Consider the following 16,483-nt stretch of genomic DNA (forward strand, 5'->3'; position numbering starts at 1 on the left):
GAAGGCAGGAGAAGGGGTAGAACTCTGCCATCAGTTTCCCACCCCAAATCCCCGCCCTGGGCTGAGTCACGCTCTGCTAAGTCGCAACTTGTAGCTCCCAAGATTACCTGAATGTTTGGGTAGCTGGGGAGAATGCCAGGGTTTCAAGATGGCCCACATACAGCCTGATGGGCCCTCAGCCAGCACCTTCTTCCCATTCCAGCCATAGAAGTGCTGAGCTCCTTCCTGGGTGGCTGGGGCCTGCCTGGGCCCTAGGGGGGGTGGTAGCCTGTCATCCCAGCACCCTACCCCAGCCTCCACCAGGACTTTGTGATGTTTCCAGTCTCATCAGGCGCTGCTGAGGCCTAAGTCATGACTCTGAGGCAGACAGTGAAAAGAGTCAGGCAGAGTCTGGGGACCACGGCTGGGGTAGAACCTGCAGCCCTGGGCTGCCCCTACTTGTTTATTTCCAGTCTGTGGTCCCTCGCAGGGAGGGCTGGATCAAGCCTGGTGATGGCAGCCTTAGCCCTGTGGTGGGAGAAGGGGGCAAGGAGGGAGAGTCATAAGGACAGGGCCAGGGTCGAGAGAAGCAGACAGAAACTCGTCCTGCAGTTTGCTAGTTTGCCCACCTGCAGCAGAGCTCTGCTTCCAAAGGGACTCCTCAGATCAGGCCTGCTGGGTGACCGTCCAGGGCATGGGCAGGCCGGGTTGAACCTGGGGCCGCAGCTTTGAAGAACGTTGGCAGGGGAGGACTGGTTGAGACTGGGGCATGAGGCGTGTTCAGGGTATAGTCCTGCCAGTGCCCAGCCATCAGAAGCAGTGCTCCTTGGAATGACCCATGTGGTCAGGGCTGGACAGGCCAACATCCTGGCTCAGAGCAGGAGTACTGGAGGCTCCTCCTCCAGGGAGTGTGGTCCTGGATCATCTCCTTGCTCACAAAGCCCTAGTGTAGTCCCCTGCTTCAGGGGTTTTGTCTACTGTGAACCAGTTGCAACAAAATGTCCTTCTTGTTCTGACCAGCAAAGAGCAGTTGGCACACAGTGTGGTCATCCAAGTCCCTCATGATGGCGTGGATCGCCCATAGCATCAAAGTGATGCTTGTTCCTCTCATGATCATGTGAATAGATTTCACCTCTTGATAATGAGCTTGAGATTCTGGTCTGGACAGATGGCAAACTTTTCTTCACCCTGGTAGACTAGCAGACAGATTGGGTGCTGAAACTCAGTGATGTCTCCAGTCTTCATGTTTTCCAGGTACCGGGACATCTTCCAGTAGGAAACATGGGATGGGTGTCTTTGAAGTAAACCTTGATGACTGGGCCCATCAAGCCCCTTCATCATGCCTGGAAATGCTGTACGGCTGAGTGATTAGGTTTTGGTGGATTTGAGCTGAAAATTAGATGTGATGACTTATGAGGGGGTCCAAGATATGATGGGGATGTAGCAGTTGAAGTAGAACCACTGGTGTTATGGCTGATAATCTCCTCATCAATAAGCCACAGTGAGTACTTGATATCTGGGCTTTCAAATGGCGAGGGTGCAGTGCTGGATAGAGGGGCTACAGAGCAACCAGACTAGGGAAAGAACCACATGTGCTCAGCTGGGCCCTGTGATGATGGCTGCTGCCCCAGCTAAGAAAGCTGGGCCACCTCTTCTCACGATATCCTTTGGTGCACAAACATTTTCAATTTTGATGAAACCCAGTTTATCTATTTCTTTTTTAATTGCTCATGCTTTGGTGTCATATCTAAGAATCCATCGCTAAACCAGAGGTCACCAAAATTTACCCCTATGCTTTCTTCCAAGAGTTTCATTATTCCATTTTGAGTCAATTTTTGTACATGATGTGAGAAAGCCTCTGGCTTCATTCCTTTGCATGTAGAATCCAGCTGTGCCAGAACTGTTTGTTGAAGGGACTGATCTTTCCTCACTGAATGAATATAGTACTTTTGTGGAAAACCAATTGGCCATAGATGTATGGGTTTATTTGGGGACTATCAGTTCTTTTCCATTGGTCTATATGTCTATCCTTAAGCCAGTATTACACTGTTCAGACTACTGTAACTTTGCAGTAAGTTTTGAAATCAGGTGTTGTGAGTCCTCCAATTTTGGTCTTTTTAAAGACTTTTTTTTGGCTATTTTGCGACCTTTGCAGTCCCATGTCAATTTGAGTAGAGGGTTTTTTCATTTCTGAAAAAAAGGCTGTTGGAATGTTGATAGAGATTGTGTTGAATCTGTAAATCACTTTGGGTAGTAGTGCCATCTTAACAGTTTAAATCTATGTTCCAATCCATTAGCATGGATATAGTTTGATTTAGTTAGGTCTTTCTAAATTTGTTTCAGAGATGTTTTAGAGTTTTCAGTGTATATTTCACCTCCTTGGTTAAATTTATTCTTAACTTTTTGATGCTATTTTAATACCAGTGGAATGTTTTATTTCCTTTTTAATTGTTCATTACTAGTGTATTGAAACATGACTGATTTCTGTGTGTTGATCTTGTTACCTGCAACTTTGCTGAATTTTTAAAATTAGCTCTAGTAGCTTTCTTGTGGACTCTTTGGAACTGTCTATATATAAAATCATCACATCTGTGAATAGAGATGGTTTTACTACTATCTCTTCAATTTGTTTGTCCTTTAATTATTTTTCTTATCTGCTTGCTCTAGCTAGAACTTCCCATGTTGAATCGCAGTGATACAAGTATGCATCCTTGTCTTATTCCTGCTCTTAGGAGAAAAGCTTTCAGTTTTACTGTTATCATGTTAGCTGTGGGTGTTTCACAAATGCCCTTTATCTTGTTGGATAAGTTCCTTTTTATTCTTAGTTTTCTGAGTGTTTGTATCATGAAAGGTGGTTGAAAGTGAAAGTGAAAGTTGCTCAGTTGTGTCTGACTCTTTGTTATCCCATGGACTGTATGGACTATACAGTCCATGGAATTCTCCAGGTCAGAATACTGGAGTGGGTAGCCTTTCTCTTCTCCAGCGGATCTTCCTGAGGCAGGGATCAAACCCAGGTCTCCAGCATTGCAGGCAGATTCTTTACCCACTGAGCCACAAGAGAAAGCCACACTGAAATGATCATTTTTTATCACATTTGTTCTCTTAATGTAGTTTATTACATTGATTAATTTCTTTGTATTGAACCACTCTTGCAATCCTGAGATAAATCCCACCTGGCCATAGTAGATAATCCTTTTCATAAGTCGTTGGATCTGGTTTGCTAGTATTTTATTTAGGACTTTTGCATCCAGAAAGGATATTTTTTTTTCTTGTGATGTCTTTATCTGCCTTTGGTCTCAGTGTAATACTAGCCTTACAGAACGAGTCAGGAAGTGTTCCCTCCCTCATGGTTAACTTCATCAGCTTTGGAGGTAGATGGTGTCAATTTTAAGCCTACTTTTGCTGCCAAATATTTTGTAATAAGTTTTTTCATTGTTTACTGCTCTAGACATCAGTTTTCCATCTGTAAAATTGGTGTGTTGGGAGGATTAATTGGAATCATTCATTGTAAACCCTGTGGTGTACAGGTAAAAGTTTAAGAATCAGCTCTTAGAGAAAGTGGGAGTAGGAAACCCTATTTTGTAGTATTTGCCTGTTTCCATGGTGTAAATACTCCTGCCATGGTTGATTTTAAGATGCCATTATGAAGTCATCTAAGGGGAGATGAGAAGAAATGCACATAGTATCCTCGAATGAGCCAGTGGAAACTGACTCCAGTATATCACTTAAAAAAAAAAAGGATGAAGTACGTAATAAATGATCAATGATTAAATTTTGGACTTCCCAGATGGCACTAAGGGTAGAGAACCCACTTACCAATGCAGGAGACATAAGACATACAGGTTCGATTCCTGGGTTGAGAAGATCCCCTGGAGAAGGCATAGCAACCCACTCCAGTAGATTTGCCTGGAGAATCACTGGACAGAGGAGCCTGGCAGGCTGCAGTCCATAGGGTTGCAAAGAGTAGGACATGACTGAAGTGACTTAGCACAGTATAGCAAAGCACAATTAAATATTATCATTTCAGTTACCTTTAGCAAAAAGAATTAAATAAAGTGAATATAGAATGATTCCTGAAAAGTCAAGCTATAAATCTCCCTCTATATTGCCTTATGTTCTAAAATAGTCTTGGTACTTTGAAATGTTATCTTCAGATGGTCTATTCTCTGTGGGAATCACTTCTCATATCTCCTTACTATCTCTAGATCTTACATCGTTGTTTCCAGTGAACATAATCACAGGGAGGACAGTGTATGGATAAGTCTGTCTGCCCTCCTGGCAATTGACCACACCTGGTTTTTATCTTGTTCTTTTCTCTTTTTTTTTAGATTTTTGGACCATTTTTAAAGTCTTTATTGAATTTGGTATTAATACAATGTTGCTTCTGTTTTATGTTTTGCTTTTTTGGCCATGAGGCATGTGGGATCTTAGCTTGCCAACTAGGGATGAATCTGTACCTCCTGCGTTGGAAGGCAGTACTACTGGACTGCCAGGGAAGTCCCCAATTAACTACACCTGGAAAAACTTCTTGCTCCTGATTGCTTAACATGTTAACCTTGAAAACTGCTGGAAAATTTAGATACAGCATCCTGCCTTGGCTCCCTGGTTACTAAGGTGTTCTGCCTGATACTGACCCTGACAACAGTCACCACCTGGTCATGCTTTCCCTAGAAGGCACACACAGATTGCCCAACTGCCTCATCCGGCAAATAGTTCTAAACAGTGTTTAGACTTCTGCTCAGATTCAGGCTTAGGACACTTTATGAAGTAAAGACTATCTTGCTCTGTCCCCTCGGTACCTTTCAGTAAATTTCAATTCTTTTACCAACTCAGTATGTTGTCCCATTTCCTTATCCATCCATCTATCCATCCACCATCATCCAACCAAGACTTGCAGAGTGCGTAATGACTATAAACACAAAGACGGTATGTGGCTTCCACTACCTATAAACTCACAGCCTGAGACGGGGTCGGGTAAAGTGAAGATAGATATGCAAACAAATAATGAGAATATATTGTGATAAGGGAAAGCACAAAAGTATACGCAAAGTACTCGGGGAAACTAAAGGAGGAAGTCAGATTGTCTCGGGGAGGTACAGAGATTTTTGCAGAGTGGGTAAAGCATTTTGGGTAAAGCTGAGCTTGGGGCCAGAATATAAGGTAGACGTGTATGCCCAACTATGGTGTTGCACGTGATCGTCTAGCAACAGGAAGCCTTTCTTTCCTTTCTTTCTTTTTTTTTTTAATTGTCTTGCATCTTAGAACTTTAAGGCCATGGTCCCTGTTAATAATAAAAGAATAGCCAACTTTTTCATGGCTTATAATGTGCCAGATACTGTACTAAGTGCTTTAAATTCATTATTTAACTTAATCTTCATAGCAACCTTAGAATACAGTTAACATTATCATCCCCATTTTACAGATGAGAAAACTGAAATTTAAACCTCAAAGTCACACAACTAGGAATGGGCAGAGCTAAAACCCAACTCTTATTCACTGTTGAGCCTGTGCTCTTAGAAACACAAGCCGGCTGGACTTGGTATAGTTGAGGGACTGGAAGACTGATCCCCTCTCCTGACGCCAGCCCGCCAAAGCTTCATTGCATTTTGTAGTGCTCACACATTAAACCCACTTACCTCAAACCTGGGCCGATAGCGATTATCTGATGGCACCTTGTTTAGGAGGCAGTGGTAGTTAATGTGGAGAAGGACTTCGAAGGATGTTGACAGCAATGCCAATTTACTTCCAAGAACTGTGGTTCCTGTGGGGTGATGTTAAGTTAATGATTAATATGCTCTTGTGTGATTCAGCTAATGCCCTTCCCAAATAATGTGTTAACCCAATTAAAAAACGTGTCCAACTGAGCTGAATGTCAGACCTGTGTGTTAACTTGCATTTTGCATCTGTAAAAGGAAAAGCACTTCCATTTAATACTGCTTACCAGGTATTTTATGTATATAATTAATTATATTATTCTATACATATGTATAATTGTATAATGTATATATATAATGTCATGTTGACATCAACTCTGTGAGATTGTATGTATGTGCAAATAAGTAACCTGAAGCTCAGAAAGGAGAAGCCGCTTGTTCAAGTTCATAGAGTCAACTACTTTCTACTACTCTAGGACCACAACTATCGGGGTTGTCTTGTTTAATTCATATCATAGTGAATAACTGCTCTTCTTTTTGATAAAGAAACATTATTTATTTTTAAAGATGTCTCCAAAGAAGCATGATTAGTTTAGAGATGTGGGATAGTGGAAAGACTGGGCACTTTGGAGCTAGGTATTCCTGGGTTAAAATTCTAAATCCTGCTCTGTAGTGGTGTGACCTTTGGCAAGTTCCCTAATCTCACCTCAAAAGATGATTGTGAGAACTGAAGCAGGTGGCTGGTCCCCAGGAATATACTTCAGTACTCATTAGTCGTTTTCAGCTCCTGGTTGGTGTAACATGAATGGGCATCTCCAGACATCTTAAGCAAATTGGTTAAATACACAGTATATTCTTAGAGATACTTTAATTTATTTTAATTAAAAAAAAAAAAAACAAACTCCTGCTAGGTGGCCTTTTGGGGGGGAAATTTATGGATGGTATTTTGAAACAAGGCAAATCATACAGCTCCCGCAGGTTGAGATTCGACAGACTCACCAGTGAGGCCCATCATACCCATGAGAGTTCTGGGGAGGAATTGGAAAAACTGCTGTGTTGAAGTTGCAAAAAATCTGGTCCAGGAGACAAAACACACAGACAGATGGAAAGAAATAACAATAGAAGGCAGCAGAGGACAAGAGCCCAAGCAGTGGTGCAGGCAATCAATAGCGTGTAAATTTGGAAGAGACAGACTGTTTCAAAGAGGCCAAGAAACCCTTCCTGGCCCATCTCCTGCTCTCCCTCCTTCTTCTGCCCCTCCACAGCACTTTGGGTTTCTCTTAGAGTCACCAGTGCACTTAGCTCTTTGTAACAAGGTGGAGAAACTATCACGCTCTCTCTTAATAGCTGGCGCCAGAATTCCTCTTGAGGATAGAAGCATCTAGGTTTGGAAAATTAGGTGTAATGGAATAGGTTGGAGAGTACTGGAGGCGGAGTTGAGACCTGAGGACCTGGACGTTGGAGGAGGGGAAATTTACTGGTTTTAAGACAGGGAGAATTTGAGATTGGGGGTGGGGGTGCAATCTGGGATGGAGTGAATGAGGAAACAAGAGGAGGGAGGGAAAAGGGAACAGGGAGAGAGCAGCTGGCAGCCCGCAGAGAGCTGTGATTCCTTCCCACAATTACCTACATCTCCAGTGACTGCTACTAAACCCAGGCAGCTTTGTGTGAGTGCCTTTGATGGGAAAACCAGGAACAGGCTGAGTTTCATTTCAGCATTGTGCAGAACAGATTAGATGTGAGGGGGTGGAAGTTACCCAGTTCTTGAAAGGGCTCTATACTTTTCACGGTCCAGGTGAAGACTGAGGATTCAAACCAAGTTTACCAAAATTGTTCAGAGGCAGACTTCCAAGTTATTTCTCCAATTCCTTTCTCTTCTTTGCCTAGTCCTTCCTTTCCAACTTACAGTACCTGACATATAGTAGGCACTCCATAAGTATCTATTGGGCTGAATCAAATATAAATATGCTACATCGTTTTTGCTGTCATGGTACCTAAAATTGAGTGAAGACAACACAAATGCATTTCACATATAAAAGTAAGTCTAATCCTAACAATTCTGAGAAGGCCTAACATGTGTCTTTGTTTTTCAGTATTCTTCAAGATTTTGCACACATTTCATCCTCTAGGAAGCCTACCTGGATTTTCAGTTATGGTTCCTGTCTCTGAAATCTTATGACATTTCCTACCTATATCAGCAAATTTGACACTTGATCACTTATTTTTTGATGGATGGCTTGCCTTTTTCACTTCATATTACAGTTCCTGAGGGCAGAAAATGAGGCCACTCTTGCTGAGGGCTGAGTACATATAGTACCTTATATACATAGCTAGCTGTTTAGTTGATTGTTACTGATAATATGCGTCCTACATCATGTTCTCAGAAACTTGAGAATTTAGTATGTGCTTGGCAAGTATTAGTACTGAATAACTGTTGAATTGAGTTGAATTGTTGGGTAGTATAAACATCTGAAAATACAAAATTCTTAGATATCATTCTCATACCAAAAATCCCAGAAAATTAGGAGGGAATTAAATATAATTCTTGTTAAGCTATAATTTATCTTCCTATTGCTTTGAGGCGTGTAATTTAGGCTTTCCACTTCAAAAGCTATTCTGATTTCTTGGCCAAAAATTTTACATGGATACTTTGAGGTTAAGAAATAAAGATACACAGCATTTTGAAGCTGGCAGGCATCATAAGATCACGTGCTCTAACCCAGGTGAAATGTGAGTTCAGAGGGTTGCACAGACTGCCTCATGCTTCTGGAGTCTGTTGCAGAGCTTACCTAGTTTCCACGTTTCCTGCTTTCTGGTTCAGTGGTCTTTCTGGGGCACTAAGTTTAGTTGTCAGAATAGCATTTCTTCTAAATGTATTTATTATTAATGCACTATACTAAGTCCCTGGGGTAGAATAAGCCTCATCATTATAGCTAGTAAGTCAGTCTGAAGCAATCTGATATTCCTGTAAAACTGAATAAATTTTGTAGTAAAGTATCCTTGGGCTCACTGCCTTCTGAGATGGCATCATCTCATTTGCCCTATATTAAAAAATATCCATAAATGAGCCCTTCTATATGGACATTCATTACAACTCAGCTTTATTGATTCTTTTATAGTGCCGTTAATTACAGGAACCACAAAAACCTTCAATTAGATTAAAGCCATAATAAATAAGATGAGTAATACTTTTTCTGCTCTGTATATTTTTTTTTGTGATAAACTGATGTTTATCTTTTCAGACATTGCTACATTAACATTTTATAAAATAATTATATCAAATATTTTAATTTGTTAGGCAAAAACATTTTAATATTTTCTAATAACTAATGGCCTCCCTCGTGGCTCAGATGGTAAAGAATATGCTTGCAATGCAGGAGACCTGCGTTTGATCTTTGGGTTGGGAAGATTCCCCTGGAGAAGAAAATGGCTACCCACTCTAGTGTTCTTGCCTGGAGAACTTCATGGACAGAGGAGCCTGGCAGGCTATAGTCCATGGAGTCACAGAGAGTCAGACACTACTGAGCAACTGACACTAATGATATTAACAGCTCCAATACTTTGGCCACCTTATGCGAAGAGCCAACTCATTGGAAAAGACCCTGATGCTGGGAAAAATTGAAGGCAAAAGGGGAAGGAGGCAGCAGAGAATGAGATGGTTAAATAAAATCACTGACTTCAATGGACATGAACTTGAGCAAACTCCGGGAGAGAGTGAAGGACAGGGAAGCCTGGTGTGCTACAGTCCATGAGGTCACAAAGAATCGGACACGACTTAGCGACTGAACAACAACCAATCATTATTAATCCTCATGACAACCCTGTGAAGTGTACATTATGGTTATCTTGACTTACAGGTAAGAAATCAAAGCTTAAAGAAATTCAGTGTCTTGCTTAAGATCCCACAAGAGGGAAAGCTGTGATTAAATGAGATAATATTAATGTACCTAGCATATGCTGAGCAGATAGTGTATTGAATAAATGCAAGTGAAAAAGACAGTGTGAAGTGAAAATAAGTGAAAGAAAAGATGAAGCTATTGTGAGGTTAGTATATAAAATATGTGTTATAAGTTTCAATATATAATACATATATGACTGAAACTTGATTCTGAGCTTCCTAATAGTCAAAGGGAGAAATATAATCAGTTATATAAGTAATAAATAACCTTGCTTAAGAGAAGTATAATATCTCTAGAGCTGAGGGCCCTTTTTCAAGATGAAAGATTTAATTTAGCCGGGACCTTAGAGGATGAGACAAAGTCATTACTGGGTGCTGTTAGAAGCCTGGAGGAGTGATGGCCAAACCTGAGTGGAGTGGAGAAGCCTGAGTTGCCCTGGAAGGAGGCAGAGCAAGGATTAAGAAGTTGGAGAGGTGTGCTAGAAGGGAAATATTATGGAAGACCCACCAGAGGATTATGTTCCATAGGAGGCCTGAAGGACACAACATTCACCTAAACCATTAAGAATGTACTACAAAGAGGGGGACCACCATCACCAATAAGTGCAGGCCACGGCTCAAAACAGGTGAGTAGTCCCTTCATAGTCACAGGCATGATGGGGCATCTCCCAAGGAATAGAGACCAACTGAGAGTGTTTAACTATTAGGAGCCAAGAAACCACAATTACCTTAATTACCAGTAAGGTCAGAAGAGTAGCCCAAGGGGAATTCTGTAGGAATTGAGAGAGGATTAATAGCTCATGGCGTCCTTAGGGCAAATATGTAGCCAACAAAGATACTACAAAAAAATCTAGAAAGAGTAGGCCATGACCATGAGGTCCTGTGATGGTATGTATCACACAAGAAGTCACCAGGGGCAGTTGACCTCACAGAGTGCTGGAAGGCCTTGGAAAGGCACACCTGAAGTGACAGATGAGCGGCAACCATCTGAAAGGCTAGGCCGTCAGTCCTGCAGGGTGTGTGTTCAATCAGAAACCTCTGTACGGAACCGGGTCCGCAATCACAAGAATGAATGGATCAAGGAACAAAGGGGTCAAAGTAGAACCGGTACTGCTTACCATCACTCCCAGTGACCCACTGCGGGACTTCGTTTTTCTTGTCCCTGCATTCTGGATTCCTCAGTTGTTAGACTTCTTGGGCCCCAAATGAGGTATGCTCTTCCCCAGGGCTATAACAAAGGTCCCATTGAACTATGAATTGTAGCTGGATTCCTGCCTCCAGGGACCAGCAGGGGAAAAGAGTCACCTCCCGGCAGGGGGAATCCATTTTCATCAGCAGGAGGATGTGGCCTTTCTTTTACATAGTGGTGTAGGGAGGAATGCGTGTAGGACCCAGGAGATTCACCTGGGCCTCTCCCAGGACTCTATTGCCCCACCAAAACTATGTCTGGATATGCATAGCACTCCTGGCCTCAAAGAAGGCAATGGCAACCCACTCCAGTACCCTTGCCTGGAGAATCCCATGGACGGAGGAACCTGGTGGGCTACAGTCCATGGGGTCTCGAAGAGTCGGACACAACTGAGTGACTTCACTTTCACTTTTTACTTGCATGCACTGGAGAAGGAAATGGCAACCCACTCCAGTGTTCTTGCTTGGAGAATCCCAGGGACGGAGGAGCCTGGTGGGCTGCCGTCTATGGGGTCGCACAGAGTCGGACATGACTGATGTGACTTGGCAGCAGCAGCAGCCTGGCCTCAGAAGCATGTGATTGCAAAGGGCTCAGATGCCTCAGGAATGAAGACTTGGGTCACTTCCCTAGGAAGTGATGATATCGCTCCTGCTGAAATGATAGCCACAGGTCAGAGGAATTTAGAATAGACAAAAGAGGGAGAGAGGATGAGAACCAGCAGTGTCTTGGAAACCTAGCGGCAGTGACCTGGCTATAGTTTGTCTCAGTGACCATCTTTTCTAAATTTCCCTGTAGGCGGAGAGGTCGGCAGACCCATGGAGGTCCTGCTCCCTGCACCCACATGTATGTCTGAGCAGCACGTTGGGTAGTACACGGTCGCCATGAGAGTGTACTGCTCAGATCTCCTCCTCTGGGGAGGCTGACTAACAGAGGGCTCCAGCCATTTCCTCTGTGCATCCACCGCCATGTTTGCATGGAGACTGGGCTACCTGTGCCAATGGCAGCATGGCACGCATGCCAAGGCAGGCCAGTCCCAGCGAGCAGTGGCCACTTAGGCTTTGGACTCCAGCTTGGTCTACCTGAGGCTTTCTGGGAGCTGCTCTTTCTACCTTGTCCTCTCTTTTCTCCTCTTTTCTCCACACATGTCGAGCTGCATTAGGGTCTGGAGGCTTTCCTTGCCTTCTACTCCTCCCCTCTTTATCTGTTATAGGCACTTTCTAATAAAACTCTTATACATCTAATCCTGTCTTCTTTTTTTCTTTCCTAAGTTGAAGTATAGTTGATTTACAGTGTTGTGCTAGTGTTGGTGTAAAGCAAAATGATTCAGTTTTACGTATATATGTATATGAGGCTTCCCAGGTGGCTCAGTAGTGAAAGAATCTGCCTACCAATTCAGAAGACGCAGGAGGCACAGGATCGATCCCTGGGTCAGGAAGATCCCCTCGAGGAGGAAATGGCAACCCACTCCAGTATTCTTGCCTGGGAAATCTCATGGACAGAGGAGCCTGGTGGGCTACAGTTTATGGGGTTGCAAAGAGTTGGACATGACTGAGCATTCATGCATACCACCTCCTTTGTGTATAGATCTATATTCTTTTTTTGATTATTTTCCATTATAGGTTATTATAAAATATTGAATATAGTTCTGTGTGCTATACAGTAAATCCTTGTTGTTTATCTCTGGTGGTGTGCATCTGTTAATCCTATACTCCCAATGTATCCCTCCCCTTCTTCCTGTTTGGTAATAAGCATGTTGTTTTCTGTGTCTGGGAGTCTGTTTCAACACTGTTATGTAAGTAAGTTCCTTTGTACTATTTTTTAATTCTGCATATAGGTAATATCATGTAATATTTGTTAGTCTCTGACACTTCACTTAGTATGATAATCTCTATGTCCATCCATGTTGCTGCAGATGTCATTATTCCACTCTTTTTATGGCTGAGTAATATTCCATTGTATACACACACACACTGCATCTTCTTTATCCATTCAGCTGTTGATGGACACTGTCTTACTTGTTTCTTGATGGACCTATATTAATGTATGCTCTTTACCTAGTGGCTAGCTAATCTAGTGTGATCCATGTACTGTAATAGAGCTGGAACAGTGAGTTTGTGTAGACCTTTTTACCTAATCTTCATAATCATTTATTGAGGTAATGGGTAGATAGTATTATTCCAATTTTATGTGTGAGTAAGTGTGTTAGTTTCTCAGTCGTGTCTAACTCTTTGCAACCCCATGAACTGTAGCCCACCAGGCTGTTCTGTCCATGGAATTCTCCAGACAAGAATACTGCAGTGGGTAGTATTCTTTTCTCCAGGCGATCTTCCTGACCCAGGGATCAAACCCGGGTCTCCTACATTGCAGGCAGATTCTTTACCGTCTGAGCCACAAGGGAAGTCCTTGTGAGGAAACTAAGTATTAATTTAGAACTTGTCTGGGGTACTAAGCTAGGAAGTGGCAAAGTTGAGCTGAAGTTCAAACTTAGGCTCATGTGTACTCTAAAGTCAAATTAAATACCAGTCCATGGGACATGGGCTGAGGGCAGAGTTAACATCTTATGAGAGCCGAAGCATCTGAGGAAGAATGACCTTATGTCTTATAGGAGTGAGCTGAAGCACTCAAATCAGGTTTCAAACCAGACCAAAGTTTATCTCAAGCAATAATTTGAGGGCAGAACCAATACTGTCTCAAGGGTGTGATGCCTCTCAATATCAAAGTTTTATTCTGGACAGTATTCTCTCAGAAATTTTAGTCTGGAAAGGTTTTTAAGTGTACATTCATAAGTATACATATATGATTCATTTGCTTTCATCTTTTTTCTTTTGTTGAATTATACTTTTAGCAAATACCTATTGATCTTTTACTACATGTCATGCATGATTCCAAGTAAAATATTATATTTTACTTTTCCTTCTTGTTACATTTAATCAAACTCTTTTTCTTCCTTTCAATCTATCCTTATGAATTCATGTTTTCAATAGTCTTCTGTCTTCACAGTGCTCAGCAGTGGAAAAGGATCTCATTCTTGTAAATGTAATCATTTCCCCATCATAGATGGAGGCTAACTCAGTGCACCAGAAATCATACGGAAGATCAATCCAGTTTCCGTTTTAGTTTTGAGGTAAAAGATTTAACATTTAATTTTACTTTTCCTTATTTTTTTTTTTTAGGAGGGTGGAATGAGGGAGAGGGATTGTTAAATGAAAGGCAAACATTTATTGAATACTATATTTTCAACACAAATGTAGTCTTGACTGTAAAAAAAATAGCACTTTAGGCATCTCAGAGCATTGAAATTTTAAGTGGTTTAAATATTACACATTTAAAACATTTAGCTCTATATAGATAAAACAGAGTAATGTAGAATGAACATTTATTCCATTTCCTCTGATTTTCTATCTCTTAAATCTCTTTTTTAAAAAATTAGCATGTATCACTATCTGGCATTGTCTTAAATTATTCATTCACTTGTTTTCAACTATCCTCCCCAGCTAGGAACCTCTTCTGTCTTATTTCACTGCTGTATTTGCAAGACAGAATAGTGCCTGGTACGTAGTGGTACTCACCAAATATTTGTTGTAATTCATTTATTTAACCTAAAAAGGGGATGACTTCCTAAAGAATCACACATAAAACCACAATGTAAGCAAACAGACAACAAATCAAAAACCCACAACAGTTCAACATACTTGACTACGAGAAAACGGAAAACTTGAACAAGCGTAGCGTTTTAGAGAGCAAATAGTATGTTGGAAGAAAGCATGTCAGAAACACTTTGATATTTTCATTAAAGCTTTAAATAAACTTTGCTATTTTTTATTACTACTACAAATTGATAGAAGATAGTATGACCCCAGAAAATAGTGGACAAAAAACAAAAACGCAGTATTTCTCCTCCTCACTTTTGGCACACACACTGATAGATTAAGAGAAACATGACCAACAAATACTAGTGAGAAAGCCCATGGAAAATTATTAATCTCTTTAACAACCATGGAAATTCAAAATTAAAGCAACAAGGTCTATTTTTGAAACATTAAGGTTATAAAACGTTTAAGGACTTTCCTGATAGCTCAGTTGGTAAAGAATCTGCCTGCAATGCAGGAGACCCCAGTTCGATTCCTGGGTTGGGAAGATCCCCTAGAGAAGGGATAGGCTACCCACTCAATTCTTGGGCTTCATTTGTGGCTCAGCTGGTAAAGAATTGCCTGCAATGCGGGAGATCTGGGTTCAATTCCAGGGTTCCCAGATCCCAGGATTCTGACCTGGAGAATTCCATGCACTGTATAATCTATGGGGTTGCAAAGAGTCAGACACGACTGAGGACTTTCACTTTGACTATTTTTTTTTTTCACTATTTTTGAAATATTAAGGTTATAAACCATTTAAAAAGTTATGTCCATTGTTACAAAACTGAACATTGTGTATATTTTTAGGACAGTATAAATCTGTGGAAACTTCTCCCATCCAAGTACTAACCCTGCCCAACCTGGTTAGCTTCTGGGATCAGAGGAGATTGGGCATGTTCAGGGTGGTATGGCCGTAGATTTGTGGAAACTTCTTGGAAAGTGACAGGCCAATATGAATCTATGAATCAAGAATCTAAACCTTGCAGTCCATTTGATTCAATAATCCCATTTCTGTGAATGTCTCCTAAGGTATTATCTGTTATAAACATTACATATTTAATTATTATTTAGGTTATGTGCAGGAAGAAAATCATTGGTTATGAAACTTCTGTAGTAAGCATTTAAGTAAAATGCTTATAAATTAAAATAAGCTTAAGGGAACATTTATAAAATTACATGTACACTATCATTATACTTGTATTAAAAATATCCCCAGTGAAAAAATAATTACAAGAAAATTAGAGGTGATTTTGGTTCTCTTTTCTAGTTTCCAACTTCCTATAACTAAATGTTATGACTTGTACAATGGTATTTTAGTTTAGCTTTGTTCAGTATAACCTTTTAAAGGCAAACCTCACTGTTTGAATCTATTTTCCCATTGTAATCCAGGTAACAGCTTTTGCAGAAAAAGATTGGTGAGCAAATGCTCTTTTGATGAAAATTCATGTGTGAAAACTATGTATGTAAGATTTCTGGTTGGATGCTTTTTTTAAAAAGAGAATTTCCTAATAAGATACTTCTTCATTACATTTGATTTGGTTCAATTTAGATTAATATTTGTAGCAGATTGTAGGTTTCTTGCTACATATCACCTTAGAAGGAAATATGTTTATTCCTCCTTTTACACTGTTCTCTTTCTCCCTCTCCCTATATATTCCCTATAGAGAAACTTTTAAAAGCTTTTCTACTTTCAAACATAAAGTTGAATTCCTCACCCAGTTTAGTTGGTGGCATCCTTGGTCAACTTGTCAACTAACTGAGAGAATTTGGGAATCATGTGAGATTCCTTCCTCTGCCTCAACATCCAGATCTAATTAGTCATTACCCACTGACTATTCTATCTCCTCAGGTTTTTGACAACTTCCCATATCTCTCCCTGGTGCATGGATGTAGCTGTTGGTCTCATCACTTGCAGTTTGGAGCTTTGCAATGCTATATGATTAATCTCCTTGCCTTCTAGTCCATCTTTCACATTATCCCTAGATGCTGCCATCTATGGGGTCGCACAGAGTCGGACACGACTGCAGTGACTTAGCAGCAGTAGCCGCAGTGGTTCTCAAAGGGGATGATTTTTGTCCCCCAAGAGACATTTGACAATGTCTAAAGACATTTTTGGTTGTCATAACGACCA

At 41.0% G+C, this 16,483-nt stretch overlaps 1 protein-coding gene and 1 pseudogene across 1 annotated transcript in view; one reads left to right on the forward strand and one right to left on the reverse strand.

Moving 5' to 3' along the window:
- JAK1 (Janus kinase 1) overlaps positions 1-16,483 on the forward strand; it is a 243,689-nt gene that overhangs the window by 86,263 nt on the left and 140,943 nt on the right. The window lies entirely within an intron of this gene.
- LOC122676788 lies at positions 852-11,687 on the reverse strand (annotated as a pseudogene).

Source organism: Cervus elaphus, chromosome 20 (genome assembly GCF_910594005.1).
Source record: "Cervus elaphus chromosome 20, mCerEla1.1, whole genome shotgun sequence".
NCBI classification, from domain to species: Eukaryota; Metazoa; Chordata; class Mammalia; order Artiodactyla; family Cervidae; genus Cervus; species Cervus elaphus.